The sequence below is a fragment of the Maniola jurtina genome, chromosome 1, assembly GCF_905333055.1.
Source record: "Maniola jurtina chromosome 1, ilManJurt1.1, whole genome shotgun sequence".
Classification (NCBI taxonomy): Eukaryota; Metazoa; Arthropoda; class Insecta; order Lepidoptera; family Nymphalidae; genus Maniola; species Maniola jurtina.
In genome coordinates this window covers 2,671,035-2,692,770 of record NC_060029.1, presented here as the reverse complement: position 1 = coordinate 2,692,770, position 21,736 = coordinate 2,671,035, and the positions used below count along the sequence as shown (strand labels likewise).

The window sequence follows — 21,736 nt, the reverse complement described above, 5'->3', positions numbered from 1 at the left end:
TATGAGGGTTGAAGGGGCAAAACTCGTTTACTGGAGCTGGGGTAGCTGTTCAAATTACTACACTTACCTAACGTCTCATATTGAGCGAGTTCTTTTCCAAATCTAGGTTCCAAGCTTTTATCAGGAAAATATCAAAATGCCTATCAATACCAATATCTTGTATTGACTCCCCCGTGCTCAAGTATCCTAAGGAATTGTGTAGGTAACAAGAAGGGAGTTCGATAAAGCGGGCGACTCTTCTCCCCTCTACTTAGCATTGACCCAGAAAATACTTTGCTCTTTTCTAAACCGTTGAAAACAATCTAAGTTACAGTAGCTTTTGTGTTTTTCCACTGAAAAAAGAGTGAAATACCTACCTAAAAAGTAAAAACGTCGTTTCATTGAATCCAGTGTGCCTAGTGGGAGATTTTTAACCTATTCGATCGCGTAAAAGTTAACTGCGTTTTGTATGGAATTGAAACAGCGAAATTGATCTAGTGACAAGAAGATGGCGCTGTTTCAATTCCATACAAAACGCAGTTAACTTTTACGCGATCGAATAGGTTAAAAATCTCCCACTAGGCACTCTGACGCAGATTTTAATGTTTAGTATTTGAGTCGAATAATAAAACCAACATTTTTTTTTTTAATTTTGAGTTAGGCCTGTGCTTGATGTCAATCACGGAAAGAAATTTCGAGGCACCATTCGAAAGCTCCAGCAATTACATCATCATATTATTACCAATATTATTAACTACAGATGTTGGGATGAAGTTAGCAGCGGATGTTAAACTGTGCTTGTGGGATTTGAATAGTCAAGCACATTTAATGCGTTATTATAATTCAAATTAGAAATATATCTTCGGTGAAAAATTTTAAATTCTTAAATCGCCTCCAGGAACGGCGTTTTTACCAGGGGGCACGGCAGTGCCCCCGCCAAGACGAGCCAAACGGCGGCCGGGGCGCTACGTACCTTTTTCTCGAAGTGTTTCGCCGTATTTTCGACCCGTCATAACTTCGGTCTGGATGACGCTAGAAAGCTGAAATTTTCAGTATAAGGTGTCCTCAGCAAATTTACTAAATATACCAAGTATCAAATATCTAGCTTTTATGGTTACAGATTTATTGATACCTAAAATACGCCGATTTCGTCCCTCACTGATGATCATCAAAACCTCTACTCAAAACCTCTAAGGTACTTCCCGAAGTCCTAGAAGACTGAAATTTGGTATGTAGACTAGAAATTGACTACAAACTACAGGAAAATTAAGAAATTGGAAATGCCCCCCCTCTACGCCTCTTATGGGTGAAGCAAATCTGTAAATTCTGTCGCTAGAATGCTGATATTTTCAGGATAAGATGTCCTGGGCAGATTTATTAAACGCATTGAGTATCAATTGTCTAGCTTTTATAGTTTCAGATTTATTGACAGTCAAAACTTCTAGTCTGTAATTCTAGGGTACTTCCCGAAGTCCTAGAAGACTGAAATTTGGTGTGTACACTAGAAATTGCATACAAACTACAGGAAAATTAAGAAATTCAAAATTTTCCCCCTCCACTCCCACGTATGGGGGAAGCAAATTATTTGTAAAGTCTGTCGCTAGAATGCTGATATTTTCAGGATAATATGTCCTTAACAGCCTTATCAAACGTACCAAGTATCAATTGTCTACCTGTTATGGTTTCAGATTTATTGCCATTCAAAACCCCTCTAGTCAAAAGTTCTAAAGTACTTCCCTAAGTCCTAGAAGACTGAAATTTGGTATGTAGGCTAGGGATTTCATTCAAATAACAGGAAAATAAACTTTTCCTAGTCTGTACATTTAAAAAATGTGTTTCCTGAAGTCCTAAAAGACTGAAATTTGATATATCTGCTTTAAAATTGAGTTGCAAGATTCCACCCAAACAAACATAGTTACATACATTGGAAGTAGAATAAAAGCTTTTAAAAAAAGAGGTAACGATAGAGAGCGGGCCATGAAAATGATGTAGGTACCTACAAAAAATAGATCCAAAAAAAAATCTAGGGCACCTGCCAAAAAGAAATGAAATCCCACCAAAAACATTTCATGTAAAATGTTGCCAAGACTCACAAGTTCATAATGCTTTCACTGTTAAAAAGTTATGAGATCTCTAGTAGAGCCAAGCCCCTAGCTAGCTTAGAATTGCGCTGCCCATGGGACCTATCCCAAGTCCAAAGTATATAGCTCTTAAATGCTCTTGAGTATATCACATTTATAACAATAAAGAATAAATAACTCTACTTACAAGCTCTGATTTTACAAACCCTAAATCTTGGTTAAGAAAGTACGGCTTGGCCGTTTAATGTTCGTGAAACTATTACATGACATAACATATTATATTAAGGTCATAAGGAATAGTTTGTTCGACAATTACTAATTTTTATTATACTTCATGATTGTCACACAAGCTATTCCGGGCTTAAATGTCATATCAGATAAAAGTACCACGAACATTAAACGGCCAAGCCGTCCTTTTTTAACCAAGATTTAGGGTTTGTAAAATCAGAGCTTGTAAGTAGAGTTATTTGTTCTTTATTGTTATAAATGTGATATACTCAAGAGCATTTAAGAGCTATATACTTTGGACTTGGGATAGGTCCCATGGGCAGCGCAATTCTAAGCTAGCTAGGGGCTTGGCTCTACTAGAGATCTCATAACTTTTTAACAGTGAAAGCATTATGAACTTGTGAGTCTTGGCAACATTTTACATGAAATGTTTTTGGTGGGTAATATTCTTTCACAAAAATAAATGCTGAGTTTCAAACCATTAATCTACCGGAACTAACTGTCTTCTAAGTGGTTTGTAGGTAAGCCTTAGTCCATGAACATAGATTTAGCATTAACTAGTTATTAAATAAAAAATGCATTAGTCAATATACTCTAAGTACTTTCTCTTTCATACTTATTTGAAAAGTAACGAAATATTATCGGTTACAGCATCTCCTATAGACGAAACTTTCAACTATTATTATTATTACATTTACCTGTGAAAGAACATTGATGTATGACTAAAATAATTCATTCACGTAACAAAATTTTTTAGGGACCAGCTTCTTTTGAGTCTCAAATAGGCATACGATCTCAACATATTTTGTTATGACTTACCTATCTATTGTCGTACAAAAGATAGAATTAAATAGTAAGGCCATTTATAATATAACTAGCTTTTGCCCGCGACTTCGTACCCGTGGGCTACATAAATTTCAAACCCCTATTTTAGCCCCTTAGGGGTTGAATTTTTAAAAATACGTTCTTAGCGGATGTATACGTCATAATAGCTATTTGCATGGTCCTGTGAAATTTGAACTGTGCGTTGACAGATCAGTCAGTTTTTTGCTTTCATATATTATATTTAGATAAGTTTCAGAAAAAACAGTCGTTTTAAACTTTTTTTTACGAATTAATCCACGGGAGTTGATTTCGATATACATTAGCTGTTAGTCATATAAACAGTATAATAACTCACAGTCCACTATACCTACTATAGTGACCGAAAGATTGTGCAACTCTCGAGTCTCGACAAGCCCAGATTCCGTACCAAATTAAATGTTTAAGCTGCAAACAAGGCAATATTACTACGCAACCTCCGTGGGAACTGGGAACTCTTGAAAACGAGCTGTTTGAATAAGTGAGTATAGGCTTGAATACTAGGTGCAATGAAGCATTTGAAAAACTTTGTTTGCCGTTGCTAGTAAATAATTTTTTGCTTTAAGAACTTAATGTAGCAAAACATTTTAAAATCAAAGTAAAACACCATCTTAAATCTGAGTTATAAGTAAAGAAAAAGATAGAGAAAAGATCTTTAAAATAAACATAAGCAGAATAAAAAGTAGAGTTTTATCAATCTGAAGTCAAGGAAGCGACGTGAACACTGATGAATTGATTATGATAATAGTTCTCTCTCTCTCGTCTGGCTTTACAAAGATTAGCCAATGTCAAGTTTGTAGTTATTACAAGTATGGACCCCGTCTGTGCCGGCGCTCGCCGACATACGCACGGCACCCCCTCAGAGCGCCCTCCAGTCGGTTCCAACAAAAAAAACACTCCAAAAAGGCAGAGCACGCCCGCCAGCCAACACCAACACAGACGAAGTCCTGATAATAGTTTAAAGTAATAATAACAACTAAAGTAAGTAATAAAATATACAATAAGAATGTTGGGTATTGATCCAAATTTACTTATTCTCATTTTATCAGTAACAATGCGAACTCCAAAATAACAAATAGCAACATTTTTAAGGTCTACCCACATACCCGTTGCTATTTCCAATATTTGTATTTTTGTGCTTGCTTTATAAAATGATCTAATTAGAATTTTTGCTTGTTTTATTTCATGGCTGAGCTACCATCATTCCGTTCCGTTCTTCGTGAATGTTACATATTTATTTAGCTTTATCTTCACAATATCTTCACTTCCTCAGATTGTAAATGTTAACGGGCTTATCTTTTACTTTAAACGCGAACGAGGAATCTTTTTAAAGCTTTTTCGAATCGTCAAAACAAGTCGGTTATCTGCCATCGTTTGGGAACGTTGATCACATAAGATAAGTCGAAAAGAAACTCGGTAGCTGGTCTTTATTGTAAATTGCTTTTTTACTTTACGAGCTAATCTCAAAATATTTGTACGTCTATTTAATGCATTAGGTTCTATAATAGATTCTTTATTAGACGAGTTTGAACTATAAACGGAACGGATCCATACAACTTTCTAGTTCCAGCCTCCTCTGTTCAAATGCACGTCGAACCACTGCCTGCGACTCAACCTCCGTGGGAAATCTTGAAAACGAAGCGCGTGCATAAATAATGGGCAAACGACGATGCAATTTCACTGTTTGTACGTGAAGAATTATGTGTACATTCAATGACTAGGCGAAATTGGTAAACGATATTTCGGCTGGTTTAGTAAGATTAGAATTTATTTGAATTATTTACTGCTTACATCTCAGATGTCTTCAGAAATATTTATTAGGGCTGTCGTAGGAAGTTGTAGATGTGAGTGATACGCATGTTCGTCGTCATTATTTGGCTTGGCTTTTTACATATTGACTAAAACGTCGAAAGATTTTATTTTATGTATTGTGAGTGATGTTTAGAGTTCGTGTGTTGAATTTACAATATAAAGTTGTATAACCCGTTTTGATCGTCTTTATGTTTTGCTGAAACCACACTCATGTTGACAGCTGAATACAGGTTAAAGTCGAGCCGAAATAAAAGTGTTTTTTTTTATGCTTTTTAAAAACCGCTCAAGTGTGAGCCGGACTCACAGGCGAAGGGTTCCGTACCATTGTATCAGAAAAACACTTCTTTATATTTTTTTAATGCAACTCCAAATTCACGGTTTTCAATTTTTCCCTTTACTTGTGCTTTGAGACATAGCTACCTGACTTTCACGATTCTAGGGCAACGCGAAGTGCCCTGTAGGTTTTGATTCCGTTGAAGGGTCTTGACAGACATGACAGACAACGAAGTAATCCTATAAAGATTCCTTTTTCTCTGGAAATACGGAATTCAAAAAAAAAATAGTGTCAAAAGAGCGAAAGACGTCATTATCATGCAATTTTCAGTAACGTGCGATCAACTAAGTTCTAGGTTCAGCAGTTTGCTTAAGTCAGTAGGTAAGGATATTACTTGCGATGTAAATTACATCCCATTAGCTATGATGTAACCGTCTGTCGGCGAGCAAAGTATGGGTGTCGCCCACCCTATCGATCGCCTCTACATTGATACCAATAATAGCGATTATGAAATATTTACATTGGTCGCTATCCGGCAATACGTTCGCACGGTAAAAGAAACATCTCTCACTTTCACCAACATCGTATCAGCAGCCTCCAACTGGGTCGCACGGTAGATTGTAGATATTCTGAAATGAAGAAAATGAATGACTCTTAATCATACGTATATCGCTGAGCACAGACGATTTATCGAATAAACGAGATGATTAGGTAAAAATAACAAGAAGAGAAAATACTAGTAACTGTCATTGTAGATAGACTAGATGGCTTGATAAGTTATCGCAAACGCTCCTCAAATATATCATAGTAGTTGTGTGGAAAACTTGTATCATTCTTACCTGGCAGATGTGTCCTGACTCCGGATAGCTTAGAACAATTATAAGAAACTTCTGTACCTGTACAAGGTAGTTGTTATTAAGAAAGATAGCACCTTGACAGTGCGTCTGATTACAAAGTACTCGTGTATTTGAAAATAATGTGTTTTTCCTAATATCTAGCACCTGTCGTAGTCGATAGCTTGATAAGCTATCGCTAACTCACCTCAAATGCACCATAAGAATATGTGCAAAACTTGTATCATTCTTAACTGGCAGTTGGGTCCTGATATCCTTGAGCAATTATACAAAACTTGAATAGTTATTACTGAAAAGATGGCACCTTGACAGTGTAATTACAAAGTATTTGCATTCATTGAATATAATGGAGTTTTTTTTACATTTTTTATTTAAGAACATTAAATATTATGTGCAATGCGGTTTAATACTTGCCATATGGACTACGAATTGGGAAAAATCTACTTACGGGCAGTGAAACGATTGCATGAAAACCATTCACAAACAAAACAATTTGCCGAATTTATTCAGTTTGTATATAATTTTGGGAGTTCGTTATCCACTCAAAACTTTTACTCGTTATTTAACTTAAAAAGGATAATATGAATTGTCTGTAGTTTATATTTTTCCGTATTGTCTCTCATTTGTCTCTCTCGATGAATTTACTGTACCGTAAAGTTAATCTTTATTCGAGGTTGCGTGGGTTTGATATTTATAGTAGTCGTTTGTTATGACTTCACCGGTTCACTTATGTTGACGTTTTTCAACTTTATAAACTCGTTTACCTACTATATTGTATGTGTTATATTTGAATTCATTAACATCACATATCACGGTACGATGTTAATCCTGTGGTCACAAGTTTGGGCTCAGGTGACAAGATTATAGGTACCGTTCAGAAAATTGTAATGAGTTATGCGCGTTAATCGTGACCATTTATGGTAAGATTCATACAACTACACAGGTATTGAGTAAATCTCATCTGCCCCAGTGGACCTGCCCCCGTGCCGGTGCAAATGGAGAAAAAGTTGCACCTATCCCGGAAGCTCCAGCATTGTTGTTTAACGAGGTATCATTTACGCCGGTAACGGCATTTACGAAACAGGATAAATATTTGAATTCATTTGCCAGATGAATTTCTGTGTAAAACCTGTTTGATGTTGTATGTCAAAAATACATAATTTAAAAATGAATAATAATATGTTGTTATCGGAACTCGGAAGTAATGACATATTAAAAAACCAAATAAGCAGAAATCACCTTTTGTGCTCAAGGGATAACAATTCTCGAATGATTCAGGTCAGAAGTTAATCATCTCTCGCTTCCTGTATTGTAAACGTTAATCGTCCAGTCATTAGTTCAACCAGCTGAAAGTTGTGGTTGGCTTTGACCTCGGATTTGATGACTTTTGCTCTTTTAACAATATCTTTCTCGGTTTTTTTAATTTTTTGTCGTGTTTGTGTTACCTATTTTGGAATCATTCTATTTTTGCAGATCATTGTGTCAATACAGCGATGTTATTCTAATACGGCAGAGATACTTGACATTTCTTCCTACTTACCTATTATGGTGCTAAAATATCATTCAGTAGATTATTAGAAGCAAGATTCCTAACAACATGCTTTGACTGTGCATTAATTTGTATGACCACATTAGGCGCAAGTCATGAATAAATAATGGATTGAAATATAATGCCGATGCCAATCACCAAGGATCTTTTCTTTTTGCTGTTCGTCTCATCCGCCGTATTTGGTGCGACACGTAAATCAGTTCTTGTTCCGTTTTCGTCAATCGTTTGCGTCTGTTCGTTGATTTGTTAAGAAACTTTTTTGTTCGCCTTGTTCATATCGAGTTAAGAGATTCTTCAGACAGTGTGCAAACTATAGACATGCAGTTTGTTTGTGCTCTTATTTAACTTTTCTTATTTGAAAGCTTACACAACCTACGTAAGCTCGATAAGATCACATTATTTATTGCCCAGAGTATTTTTATGACATACATTATGCAATTTTATCTTTTAATGACTGCCATTTCCTTATTAAAGGCAATTAATTATATATTATATCAGACGTATTTTAAGAGTCTAGTTATTATTTTGATTTTTTCCGAACAATTTGTGGACGGATATAACTTTCACTCTAGGTTAGATACCTCGGCTCCTAAATATTGCGTAACATTATTGAACGATTCGATTTCTCGTCCTATGATTTCTGCTTAACTTTAATAAAAACACTAAAGCAACGATTCTCATTTGTCGTTTTATATCCCCTTGAATTTGCTTTCAATCACACAAATAATAAGCTTTATTGTCCAACTACATCATTGGCTGCAGGTTTTGTTCTTGATTGTATCTGATCTGATGATAAATCAGGGTATACAGGCTCGCATTTCTTAAAGGTGTGTATGGCAGCAGTATAGAATATAGATCCGCAAGGCGCACCTTCCTTTTATTGGATTCTAGGTTTCTACTTTCTCCGCGATATCGATCAAAATTGTAATCGCCTTGGGATTTTCTGTTTCTATGATATTTAAGCTACTACCTGCGATTATGATCGTGTGGGCTTGTGACGTGTTTTTTAAATCTTTGTTCTCTGTGAGGCTATATACCCGAGGTAAAAATTCCTTCTCCAGAACGTTGTTGTCTATTTTTGTGTTTTCGTCAAAATTAGTTTTCTGAGTTGGATTTATATTTTATGGCCAATCAGACATACCATACACGTTTTGGAAATTATATTGGTTAGACTAGATTATTTACTATCATCGTATCGGTCACCTGTTACCTTCACGATCCTACAGACTAAACTCACTCCACTGCTTTGTTTCAAAACGTATAGAAAAGCAATTAAGTGCGCAAGATGTGAAATCGTGCTTAAAGGAGATCATTATTTTTGGGCCTTTTCTGAAAGTGCCGGCCAACGAAAAAAAATGGTACGGATCGTTAGAACTAGCCATTTGGAGTAATAGTTAATATGGCAGAAAAGTTGTAGGATTGCTCTGAACCAAGTTATACAAGGTCGAAGATTCGTAATTTTCATACATTTTATTGATTTCTAAAAGTGCTGGGAAACATAAAATAATGTTAGATATTGCTAGAACTAATGATTTGAAGCAATTGTCATTATGACCCGAAGGCTGTGGGGCCATTATATGTCATGTTATACAAGTTATACAAAAAATTAATATACTTTGTATATTTAATTGTAACCGATTTTATGATTTTGTTACTGTTCTGATTGTTTTATACGTATTTGAATACACGTACAATTATTTTGACTCCCATGAAGTGCTGGATCAGCTGCAATGTGGACAAAATTCGTTTATACATACCTGGATTGTATGCGGCCTTGTAATACTAGGTGATCTCATCCAGACATTTACCAAACTTCTGCCACTGGGATATCTCCGGCGAGCTCTGTGATGAATGCACCATTTGGTTATAAGTACTGTTCACCTTAGTAATAATAATAATAATAATAAATAATAAAGGCCTCACTCCACTATCCTTAGCCAAAACCGAGTGGCAGAAACCGGTGGTACTTAGCACCTCTGACCGGGAGGCCGTATGGAAGGAGAAGGAGTTGCACGGACGCTTTTTTAAAGCTCTTAATGAGCCACACGTAGATAAAAAAGCGTCCGTGCAATGGTTGCGCTTTGGTGACCTCTTCGGGGAAACCGAAGGTTTTGTCTGTGCGATACAAGATCAGGTGGTTAAGACGCGGAACTACCGAAAGTACATTCTGAAGGATGGCACTCACGACATCTGTCGAGCTTGTCGCCATCCCGGTGAGTCACTCAGACATGTGCTTTCGAGATGTTCAGCGCTTGCCAACACTGAGTATCTGCACAGACACAACCAAGCAGCCAAAATCCTTCACCAAGAGCTTGCTCTGAAGTACGGTCTCCTGGATGAGAGGTTGCCGTATTACAAGTACACACCGGTGCCGGTACTCGAGCGCGACGGAGTCCGGCTCTATTGGGACCGGTCCATCATCACGGACAGGACTATTCTAGCGAATAAGCCTGGCATCGTGGTGGTGGATCGGGCACAGTCGAGGGTGTTTTTGGTGGACATCACCATTCCATATGACGAGAACCTCGTGAGAGCTGAGACGGAGAAAAAACGTAAGTATCTTGATCTGGCTCACGAGGTTTCCGACATGTGGCATGTGGAGTCCACTGAAATCATCCCAATCGTCATATCTGCAAACGGGTTGATCCCAGTCAGCCTCGCTCACCATCTGAGGCGACTGGGGTTCCGTGGCAGTTCGCTCGCAGCCAGAATGCAAAAAGCGGTCTTGCTAGACTCGGCTAGGATAGTCCGCCGCTTTCTCAACCTGTCGCCCTGACCCCCGGCCGTTTGGTCTCCCCTGCCGGGGCGTAATCCTCCGCCCGGTACAAATATGTATTTATGTAAATGTGTATGTAGGTTTATTTATTTTTATGTATGTAAGTATATTATATTCTCTTTGGCTTTTATATATATCTATTTTGTAACCGGGCGTGAGAGTTAGTTATATAGATAATAATAATAATAAATAGGCTTTATTGCTTTCTTATTGCTAGTGACAATCATGTGTTATAAGTACATTAAATCTATAAAAAAAAAAACTAACAATTAGCAATAGGCCGCAAACTCAGCATAGCCGAGCATTGATGGCAATGCTCAGCGCTGGTTTTCAGTTTGCTCCAAAACAAAATATTGATTAATAAAATAAAAACGCACCGCGCCCGTTGCGTTCCCTGCTTATTGATCAATATTAAAATGAATACAGTACAACCCAAAAAAGAACTTAAAAAACCGTACAGTAGAAAATAAAAACAGTAGTAACTACGGACTTGCTTCAGTCCAGTTGTTACCATTTGCCGCTGGATGGTGGAAGTGATGAACAATTGCTTTAAAAGAGATTTTCGTTTGCTCAGGATTGATCAAAGTGACCGGGCATCAAGTAACGTGATCGATTATTTCAGGATCGCGGTAATATCGCTAAACAGCTATTATGTTCTGATAGACAATAACGTGTACTACAGACGTGATTTCCTTGACAAAACCCATGAACTGGTCAATGCGCAAAACAGTTTAGCAGAACTTGTTATCACACACAATAATTATAATAGAAGAACAGCTCATTTCCAGGCTATGGAAGCCGACATCCTCCGTTCAATGACTTTCCTAGATTCACAGAAGAATCGACGCAGGTTGCTTTGGGCAGCTATCGACTGAAGCAAGCCCGTAGTTACTAAGGTGAACAGTACTTATAACCAAATGGTGCATTCATCACAGAGCTCGCCGGAGATATCCCAGTGGCAGAAGTTTGGTAAATGTCTGGATGAGATCACCTAGTATTACAAGGCCGCATACAATCCAGGTATGTATAAACGAATTTTGTCCACATTGCAGCTGATCCAGCACTTCATGGGAGTCAAAATAATTGTACGTGTATTCAAATACGTATAAAACAATCAGAACAGTAACAAAATCATAAAATCGGTTACAATTAATTATACAAAGTATATTAATTTTTTGTATAACTTGTATAACACGACATATAATGGCCCCACAGCTTTCGGGTCATAATAACAATTGCTTCAAATCATTAGTTCTAGCAATATCTAACATTATTTTATGTTTCCCAGCACTTTTAGAAATCAATAAAATGTATGAAAATGACGAATCTTCGACCTTGTATAACTTGGTTCAGAGCAATCCTACAACTTTTCTGGCATATTAACTATTACTCCAAATGGCTAGTTCTAACGATCCGTACCATTTTTTTTCGTTGGCCGGCACTTTCAGAAAAGGCCCAAAAATGTATGGAGCTAGAATGATCTCCTTTGCTTTCAATCACACAAATAATAAGCTTTATTGTCCAACTACATCATTGGCTGCAGGTTTTGTTCTTGATTGTATCTGATCTGATGATAAATCAGGGTATACAGGCTCGCATTTCTTAAAGGTGTGTATGGCAGCAGTATAGAATATAGATCCGCAAGGCGCACCTTCCTTTTATTGGATTCTAGGTTTCTACTTTCTCCGCGATATCGATCAAAATTGTAATCGCCTTGGGATTTTCTGTTTCTATGATATTTAAGCTACTACCTGCGATTATGATCGTGTGGGCTTGTGACGTGTTTTTTAAATCTTTGTTCTCTGTGAGGCTATATACCCGAGGTAAAAATTCCTTCTCCAGAACGTTGTTGTCTATTTTTGTGTTTTCGTCAAAATTAGTTTTCTGAGTTGGATTTATATTTTATGGCCAATCAGACATACCATACACGTTTTGGAAATTATATTGGTTAGACTAGATTATTTACTATCATCGTATCGGTCACCTGTTACCTTCACGATCCTACAGACTAAACTCACTCCACTGCTTTGTTTCAAAACGTATAGAAAAGCAATTAAGTGCGCAAGATGTGAAATCGTGCTTGAATCCAGGAAGTAAAAGCATCCCGTCTCAGGTCGGCTGGTACCTCCGCAATTTATTGGCGGCGAGATGTGTCCGAAGGCGGTGCGGCGTGGGCGCGCGCCTCACGACCTCCGCGCGCGTGGGCCGCAGGTGCCAACGCACCTTTCCAGTTCCACGCATCGCTCGCTGCAGACTCCGATCCGAATCGCTGATAGTGTTGCTAATTCAGCCGCACATAACTACTCGGAAACAAAAGAGAAAAACTTTAAAAACGTAGAAGAATTCATATTGAAACGTATTCATATTGAAGAAGTCCTGTTGAATTAACGAGTTGAGTCTCGATTAGCCTCTGCATTTTGATCGCTAATAAATGATAACTAAGCCATCCAGAATTTACAAACAAAAGAGAAAGACGAAATTATACTAAACAAGTTCTGCCGAATCTTTTCTCAGCGTTGTTTCGTGTTTCTTTACGCTAACTTGCCAAAACAATTTATAATGATTAGTCGTAAAACCTATTCTGCAATTTTAGTTTGTTACTTTACCCAGCCTAGCAGAAAAGTTGAAGGTCACGGAACAAAACAAAACGTTTATGTCATGTGGCCGAAATGTAGGAGTAATGCTCCTATGATTCGATTTTGTTCATTATTATCCAATGTGCTAATATTATAAATGCGTAAGTGTGTCTGTTATCATTTGGTGGCCCATCCGTCTAACTGATTTTGACGGGTACAGACTACAGGTACGGACATAGGCTACGTTTAGGGCGCCTTCAAATTTTCAAAATTTCAAAGCGACCACTTTGCGGCAAATTTGAAGATGTCCCTTGTCCCGCAAAATCCAAAAAAAGAAAAGGATACATTTACGAGAATACAACATGGTTTTTTCGCATCGCCTAGCCTGAAAGCTTAGGAAGTAAGGAAGAAAACGATGCATTTACGAAAATATACCCGAGACCATCATATAACGAAAGGAAGAAAGAAAGAAAAAGTTGCATTTTTACAAACATCATGGCTTTATTTCTGTGTCCCCACTACCGTACCAATATTTTCGATTGTCTTCCGAGAATCGGGATCTACGACCTCTTGTGATGAGATTATATACCTACTGAGTGATGCTTCGTGGCCAATTACGTTTTTTCTAATGTTCCATTATTATCTTTAGTGTAGATTTTAGTAATGATGCAAACACTAAATATACTCATAAACCTATTGTGCTTGTTTTATTATTTTTATTTTTGAGGTTTCTTCACAAAATTATAATAACGTAACTTGTAACATGATTTGGTTATTAAGTTGGGTTAACATCATAATTATATTAATAGGTATTAGTGACTCAGCCGGAAGGTTGATTATAGCGATCAATTTATGACATTAATAGAGTAACTAATTAATAGAGTTAGTGCTGAGTGGGAAAAGGCGGTTTCGATTGGGATCTCAAGCCAAAGCTGGCTGTGTTTAATCCGAAAACGAGTCGAAATGAGAATATTGACTGTCAGATGATACATTTTGAGGATCAGACCAATGCATAAGCTAAAGAAGTTCATCACAAAACAATTTACTTACTAGAACTAGATACATACACATATTATTGTATTACAATGTCTGAAGTTACAGTTTGTAAGCTTTACCTAACACTTGATACCATTGTTTGTATGGTGCTTTCATTATCCTTTGTTTCACTGGTCAGCGGTCAGTATACCTACCCGGTAGAGAGTGCCTTTTGTTTTGCGATCAAAGGAACAATGCATTACTAATGCATTTTAAGGTGATCGCACACCATAAGATCCGTATGAGGCAAGGAGCATCGTTGCATTTAAATAATTTGCCGAATTATTTTAATGCGTAATGTGTCTTGAATATTTCTAAAGCCACATTTTAGTTCTAAAACATTTTCTCTTTATACAAACAAAGTCTCCGCTTCAATTTTTAAGCTAAACTAGAATTTTTGGTGATGTTGTAAGAGAGAGTAAAATTCGAATGTTGGATGGCGATTCCGCTAATTATACAGCAATTAACTAGTACGAAAACATTATAGAGAGTGGCCTAACCGCTCTACTTCTTATATGGATGCGGGATGAAAGTGAGACGCACTTTTTTTGCTTGATTCATACCTATTGGTGAAGCTGAAATAGTATTCATGAAAACATCTAGAAATGCTCATTGTTAATATTAATTCACTGTATTTTTATCTGATGTTTGAAGGGAAATAAAAATGTACAACATGAGTTTATTGTCAGTTTTTCTTTCCGAAAGTTGCGCGTCGTTACGGCGATGGTAGAGCCTCGATATGTCATAAGTTGTAGTACTTCTTCATTTCTTGTTTGGCGGCTTTTAGTAGTGCCAGACAAGCACAATGCATTAATTCGTCAGTGTCAAATAACTTGAGGGAGGCACATAGGAGATTGGTTGGTAAAGTATATGAAACAAATATTTTTTTAATTTGAATAGTGGTAGGTATAACTTATAATTACTATATCACATAAAGAATTAACGTTTAAGAAATATATGTGACTTGATTGTGAAACAATGAAGGTAGTAACAGCTATGCATTCTTCCAGTTAGAATAACTTTCTGAACTTACCAGTCAGCTGGTGAGAGCTAAATTGCGAATGTGTATTGTATAAGTAAGGCGGCCATTGGTTGATCAATCTAACATCAATGCATCAAATCTATCCGTGGCCTTTCTCAGACTGATCTTTCATCTTGCATTCGCTAGATTGATATCTAGTTTCTAGTTAGTTTTCAATATTCCATCTATGTAACTTGTAGATAAGTTATTTACCTCAAAAATTGTATGGTCTTTTTTGACAAGTTACTTGGCAACGTTGCTAAGTAACTTGTCTACTGATTAAAGATTGAATATTGAAAACGGACGATAAATATTCATTCCTACGGCGGATTGAACTGATGCCAGGTCGAATCGTCTAATGATTGCGTTAGAAAGTATTTACGTCAATCCATCTGCATCGCTATACAATCACACTAATATTATAAAGGCGAAAGTTTGTATGTGTGTGTGTGTGTGTGTGTGTGTGTGTGTGTGTGTGCGTGCGTGCGTGCGTGCGTGCGTGCGTGCGTGCGTGCGTGCGTGCGTGCGTGCCTGCGAGTGTGCGAGTGTGCGTGTGTGCGTGTGTGTGTGTGTGTGTGTGTGTGTGTTTGTTACTCTTTCACGCAATAACTACTGAATGGATTTGGCTGAAATTCGGAATGGAGATAGATAATATCCTGGATTAGCACATAGGCTACTTTTTATCCCGGAAAATCAAAGAGTTCCTACGGGATTTCAAAAACCAAAATCCACGCGGGCGAAGCCGCGGGCATCTTCTAGTGAATAATAGTGTGTTGCACTTTGACCTCAACATTGAGTCGAGGTAGTTTCCTCACAGTTTTTATTTTCGCAACAGAAAAACGCAGCGCTGTGTCATCACTACATATATTATTGGAATCAAACAGAGATGACGTAATTGCATTTTAATGAATATGGTTCTGTTGTATAAATATTGGCTAAACTTGGTAGCCTATATCCTTATACGTGTTTTAATTTTATATTACATACTAGTTTTTGCTCGGTGCGCGAGCTGCTAAAGCAGCTCACGTGACGTGGTAAGGTTAACTTTATTATATAAAACAAATTGATTTATTAAGATACATAATTCACCCCGAAAAACCCCATAAAATGACAGGCATTTCTATTTTTTGTAGAAAATGTAAGTCCGCCATCTTGGATTTGAAAATAAATGTCATTATCAAAATCAGCACCCTGGAAAACCCTGAAAATGACATCCATATTATTTTTTGTAGATTAGGATAATAATTTAGTAGGGTGCGTGGGTGCGCGGACCACTAAAGTGGTCCGCGAGCATGCAGAGATTCTTTCACCGGGAAGACCTTCTGATCCTGATCATCTTTTTCCAAGAAACGACTTTTCCATCTTTTATAGCCTCCGAGATAGACACCGACGAAATTTGTACAGCGGCCATCTTGTTTTTCCAAATTATTCCAATTTGTCTATCAATCGTTTACAACACTCTTCAAAGATTGCGAGTTTCAACGAAATCGGTTGGAAAACAAAAGAGTTGCAAAAATCATATAGGCCGCCATCTTGTTTTTCTGAAATGTCATAATTTTCCCCTACTCATGTCGTGCACTTGAACATATCTCCCCTACATTATCGTATCGTTTTCCGTCTCTTTCTAGGAGAATGAGGCATTCAATATTCGCCATACAAAATGTATGGAAAAATAAATTCCGCCAATTTGATTTTTTTTTCTATTCATCGAGTAGACCTTCGGACCCTGATCATTTCTTGCCTTGAAACCACACCTCCATCTTTTATACCCTCCGAGCTGGACACCGGCGAAATTTGTATGGCGGCCATCTTTTCTTCGCCATTTTGAATTTTTTTTCAGATTTTTGGCAATTGGATGACGTCTTGAATGACATTTGGTCGAGCACCCCCCACCTATCTTCAATACCTTGAGCGGACCCTTCACCCGTCTCCGATATCCTCAATCATCAGCTCTCTCCATAATTTTCGCTTACTAAGTTTTTGTTTTCTATACGATACCATCAGTGAAAAAAAAATTTTTCATACAAAATTTTACAGGAGTTTCTTAGTTGAAAATCTCGAAAATCTCCCCAAAAGTGGCAACACCGGTTGCATATCTCGATACTGCCAGCCGAGATACACAATCGATTCATACATATTGACTTTCCAAAATGTTGCCAACTGCCTCAAAAACGTGATCAAAATTTCGAAAAATTCAAAAAAATACAAAATGGCCGCCAACTCGTTTTACAGAAATAAATTACAACGTTGTACAACTTTTCCAATAACTACAGGATATACCGCTTCCGATGACGTTGCAATCTCTCCTCTCGCTCGCACCCACGTGAAACGATCGCCCCTGAAAAAACACCACGTCGAAAATCACTTTTTCTTGATAAATTCCAGTGTTGCCAGTCTTCGGTGACAAAAGTACGCAAATGTCATTTGTACGAGCAAAACACGTAATCGCTCATACTCAGATTTTTCAAAAAGCCCGTATTTCGATTTTGTACAATTTCCCGAAAATCTTGAAATTTCCCCAAAAATGGGGTATTTTTTTTCCTCCAATCTATACCTCGAGCCTATACGTACAATCGCTTCAAAGAAGCCGAATCGCTCCGATGTTGCCAACTTTGGGATATTTAACTTTTAAAATTGCGTTTTTTCGTACCTCTAACCTAACGGCCGCCATGACAGCCGCCATCTTGAATTTTTAAAAACCACTCCCTTTCTGTCAAAATACAGGATAATTGTGGGCGAAATAGGAAAAAATAATTATCCTCAACTACCCCGTCTTGGATCTGTGGCGCCGCGGTTCGGGGTCGAAAAATCAAAATTTTGAAAACGCTACGATTCGGCCGCCATCTTGTTTTTTCAATTTTTTCGACATTTCCCATTAATCGTTTACTACTTTCTTCAAAGTTTGCAAAATTCGACGAAATCGGTTGGAAAACAACGGAGCTGCAAAAATCACGTCGGCCGCCATCTTGTTTTTCTCAAATGTCATAATTTTTCCCCAGAGGGTTCCCGAATCCAATCACAACTCCCCCACATCATTATATCATTTTCCGTCTCCTTCTAGGAGAACAATTATGTCAATGAGTCAGTGAGTCAGTGAGTGGTAATCGAGCTATATATAGTATAATAACTAGTGTTTTGCTCGGTGCGCGAGCTGCTAAAGCAGCTCGCGTGACGTGGTTAGGTTTATGAGTTGTATTAAACCGTTTTTTTTATTAAGATACACAAATTACCCTGAAAACCCCATAAAATGACACCTATATCAATTTTTTTCTTAAAAAGTACACGCCCGCCATCTTGGATTTCAAAACAAATGTCGTTATCAAAATCAGCACCCTGGAAAACTCTGAAAACGACATCCACATCATTTTTTGTAAAAACTATAATAAAGTAGGATGCGTGGGTGCGCGGACCACTAAAGTGGTCCGCGAGCATGCAGAGTTTGTTTCACCGAGTAGACCTTAGGATCCTGATCATATTTTGCCAAGAAACCACTCTTCCATCTTTTATAGCCTCCGAGATAGACACCGACGAAATTTGTACGGCGGCCATCTTGTTTTTCCAAAATTTACCACTTTTTCTATTAATCATTTACTACTTTCTTCAAAGATTGCGAGTTTCAACGAAATCGGTTGGAAAACAAAAGAGTTGCAAAAATCATATAGGCCGCCATCTTGTTTTTCTGAAATGTCATAATTTTTCCGTACTCATATCGCGCATCCGAACATATCTCCAATACATCAATGTATCGTTTTCCGTCTCTTTCTAGGAGAATGAGACATTCAATATTCGCCATACATTTTCAATGGGAAAATAAATTCCGCCATTTTGAATTTTTTTTCTATTCATCAAGTAGACCTTCGGACCCTGATCATCTCATGCCAGGAAACCACACTTCCATCTTTTATACCCTCCGAGCTGGACACCGGCGAAATTTGTATGGCGGCCATCTTTTCTTCGCCATTTTGAATTTTTTTTCAGTTTTTTGGCAATTGGATGACGTCATGAATGACATTTGCTCGAGCACCCCCCACCTATCTTCAATACCTTGAGCGGACCCTTCACCCGTCTCCAATATCCTCAATCATCAGCTCTCTCCATAATTTTGGCTTACTAAGTTTTTGTTTTCTATATAACACCATCAGTGAAAAAAAAATTTTTCATACAAAATTTTACAGGAGTTTCTTAGTTGAAAATCTCGTAAATCTCCCCAAAAGTGGCAACACTGTTTCTATATTTCGATATTGCCAACTGAGTCACACAATCGATTCATACATATTGACTCTCCAAAATGTTGCCAACTGCCTCAAAAACGTGATCAAAATTTCGAAAAATTCAAAAAATTACAAAATGGCCGCCAACTCGTTTCGCAGAAATAAATTACATCGTTGTACAACTTTTACAATAACTACAGGATATACCGCTCCCGATGACGTTGCAATCTCTCCTCTCGCTCGCACCCACGTGAAACGATCGCCCCTGAAAAAACACCACGTCGGAAATCATTTTTTCTTTGATAAATTCCAGTGTTGCCAGTCTTCGGCGACAAAAATACCCAAATGTCATTTGTATGATCAAAACACATAATCACTCATACTCGGATTTTGCGAAAAGTCCGTATTTCGATTTTTTTCAATTTCCCGAAAATCTTGAAATTTCCCCAAAAAATGGGGTAATTTTTTTCCTCCAATCTAAACCTCGAGTCTATACGTACAATCGCTTCATAGAAGCCGAATCGCTCCGATGTTGCCAACTTTGGGATATTTAACTTTTAAAATTGCGTTTTTTCGTACCTCTAACATAATGGCCGCCACGACAGCCGCCATCTTGAATTTTTAAAAACCACTCCCGTTCTGTCAAAATACAGGATAATCGTGGGCGAGACACGAAAAAATAATTATCCTCGATTACCCCGTCTCGGATCTGTGGCGCCGCGGTTCGGGGTCGAAAAATCAAAAATTTTAAAACGCTACGGTTCGGCCGCCATCTTGTTTTTTCAATTTTCTCGACATTTCCCATTAATCGTTTACTACTTTCTTCAAAGATTGCAAAATTCAACGAAATCGGTTGGAAAACAACGGAGCTGCAAAAATCACCTCGGCCGCCATCTTGTTTTTCTGAAATGTCATAATTTTTCCCCAGAGGGTTCCCGAATCCGAACACAATTCCCCCACATCATTATATCATTTTCCGTCTCTTTCTAGGAGAACAATTATGTCAATGAGTGAGTCAGTGAGTCAGTGAGTGGTAATCGAGCTATATATAGTATAACTAGTGTTTTGCTCGGTGCGCGAGCTGCTAAAGCAGCTCGCGTGACGTGGTTATGTTGACTTTATTATATTTAACCAAATTTATTTATTAAGATACACAATTCACCACAAAAACACATAAAACCCACACTCATATCAATTTTTTCTTAAAAAGTGCATGTCCACCAGCTTGGATCTAAACATGAATGTCATTATCAAAATCAGCACCCTGGAAAACTCTGAAAACGACATCCATATCATTTTTTGTAAAAACGGGGTAGTTGAGGTTAATAAAGTAGGGTGCGTGGGTGCGCGGACCACTAAAGTGGTCCGCGAGCATGTAGAGTTTGTTTCACTGAGTAGACCTCCGGATCCTGATCATATTTTGCCAAGAAACCACTCTTCCATCTTTTATAGCCTCCGAGATAGACACCGACGAAATTTGTACGGCGGCCATCTTGTTTTTCCAAAATTTTCCACTTTTTCTATTAATCATTTACTACTTTCTTCAAAGATTGCAAGTTTCAACGAAATCGGTTGGAAAACAAAAGAGTTGCAAAAATCATATAGGCCGCCATCTTGTTTTTCTGAAATGTCATAATTTTTCCGTACTCATAACGCGCATCCGAACATATCTCCCATACATCAATGTATCGTTTTCCGTCTCTTTCTAGGAGAAAGAGACATTCAATATTCGCCATACATTTTGTATGGGAAAATAAATTCCGCCATTTTGAATTTTTTTTCTATTCATCAAGTAGACCTTCGGACCCTGATCATCTCATGCCAAGAAACCACACTTCCATCTTTTATACCCTCCGAGCTGGACACCGGCGAAATTTGTATGGCGGCCATCTTTTCTTCGCCATTTTAAATTTTTTTCCAGCTTTTTGGCAATTGGATGACGTCATGAATGACATTTGCTCGAGCACCCCCCACCTATCTTCAATACCTTGAGCGGACCCTTCACCCGTCTCCAATATCCTCAATCATCAGCTCTCTCCATAATTTTGGCTTACTAAGTTTTTGTTTTCTATATAACACCATCAGTGAAAAAAAAATTTTTCATACAAAATTTTACAGGAGTTTCTTAGTTGAAAATCTCGTAAATCTCCCCAAAAGTGGCAACACTGTTTCTATATTTCGATATTGCCGGCTGAGTCACACAATCGATTCATACATATTGACTTTCCAAAATGTTGCCAACTGCCTCAAAAACGTGATCAAAATTTCGAAAAATTAAAAAAAATACAAAATGGCCGCCAACTCGTTTCACACAAAGATTTTACACGGTTTCATAATTTTCCTATTAACTACAGGATATACTGCTCCCGATGACGTTTCAATCTTTCCTCTCGCTCGCACCCACACGAAAGGGGATACCGTGAAAAAGACCGTGTCGAAAATCACTTTTACTTTGATAAATTCCAGTGTTGCCAGTCTT

The 21,736-nt window shown here is 37.7% G+C and overlaps 1 protein-coding gene across 14 annotated transcripts in view; it reads left to right on the top strand.

Moving 5' to 3' along the window:
- LOC123865760 (patronin) overlaps window positions 1-21,736 on the top strand; it is a 110,462-nt gene that overhangs the window by 18,729 nt on the left and 69,997 nt on the right. The gene's annotated exons all lie outside the window — the stretch shown is intronic.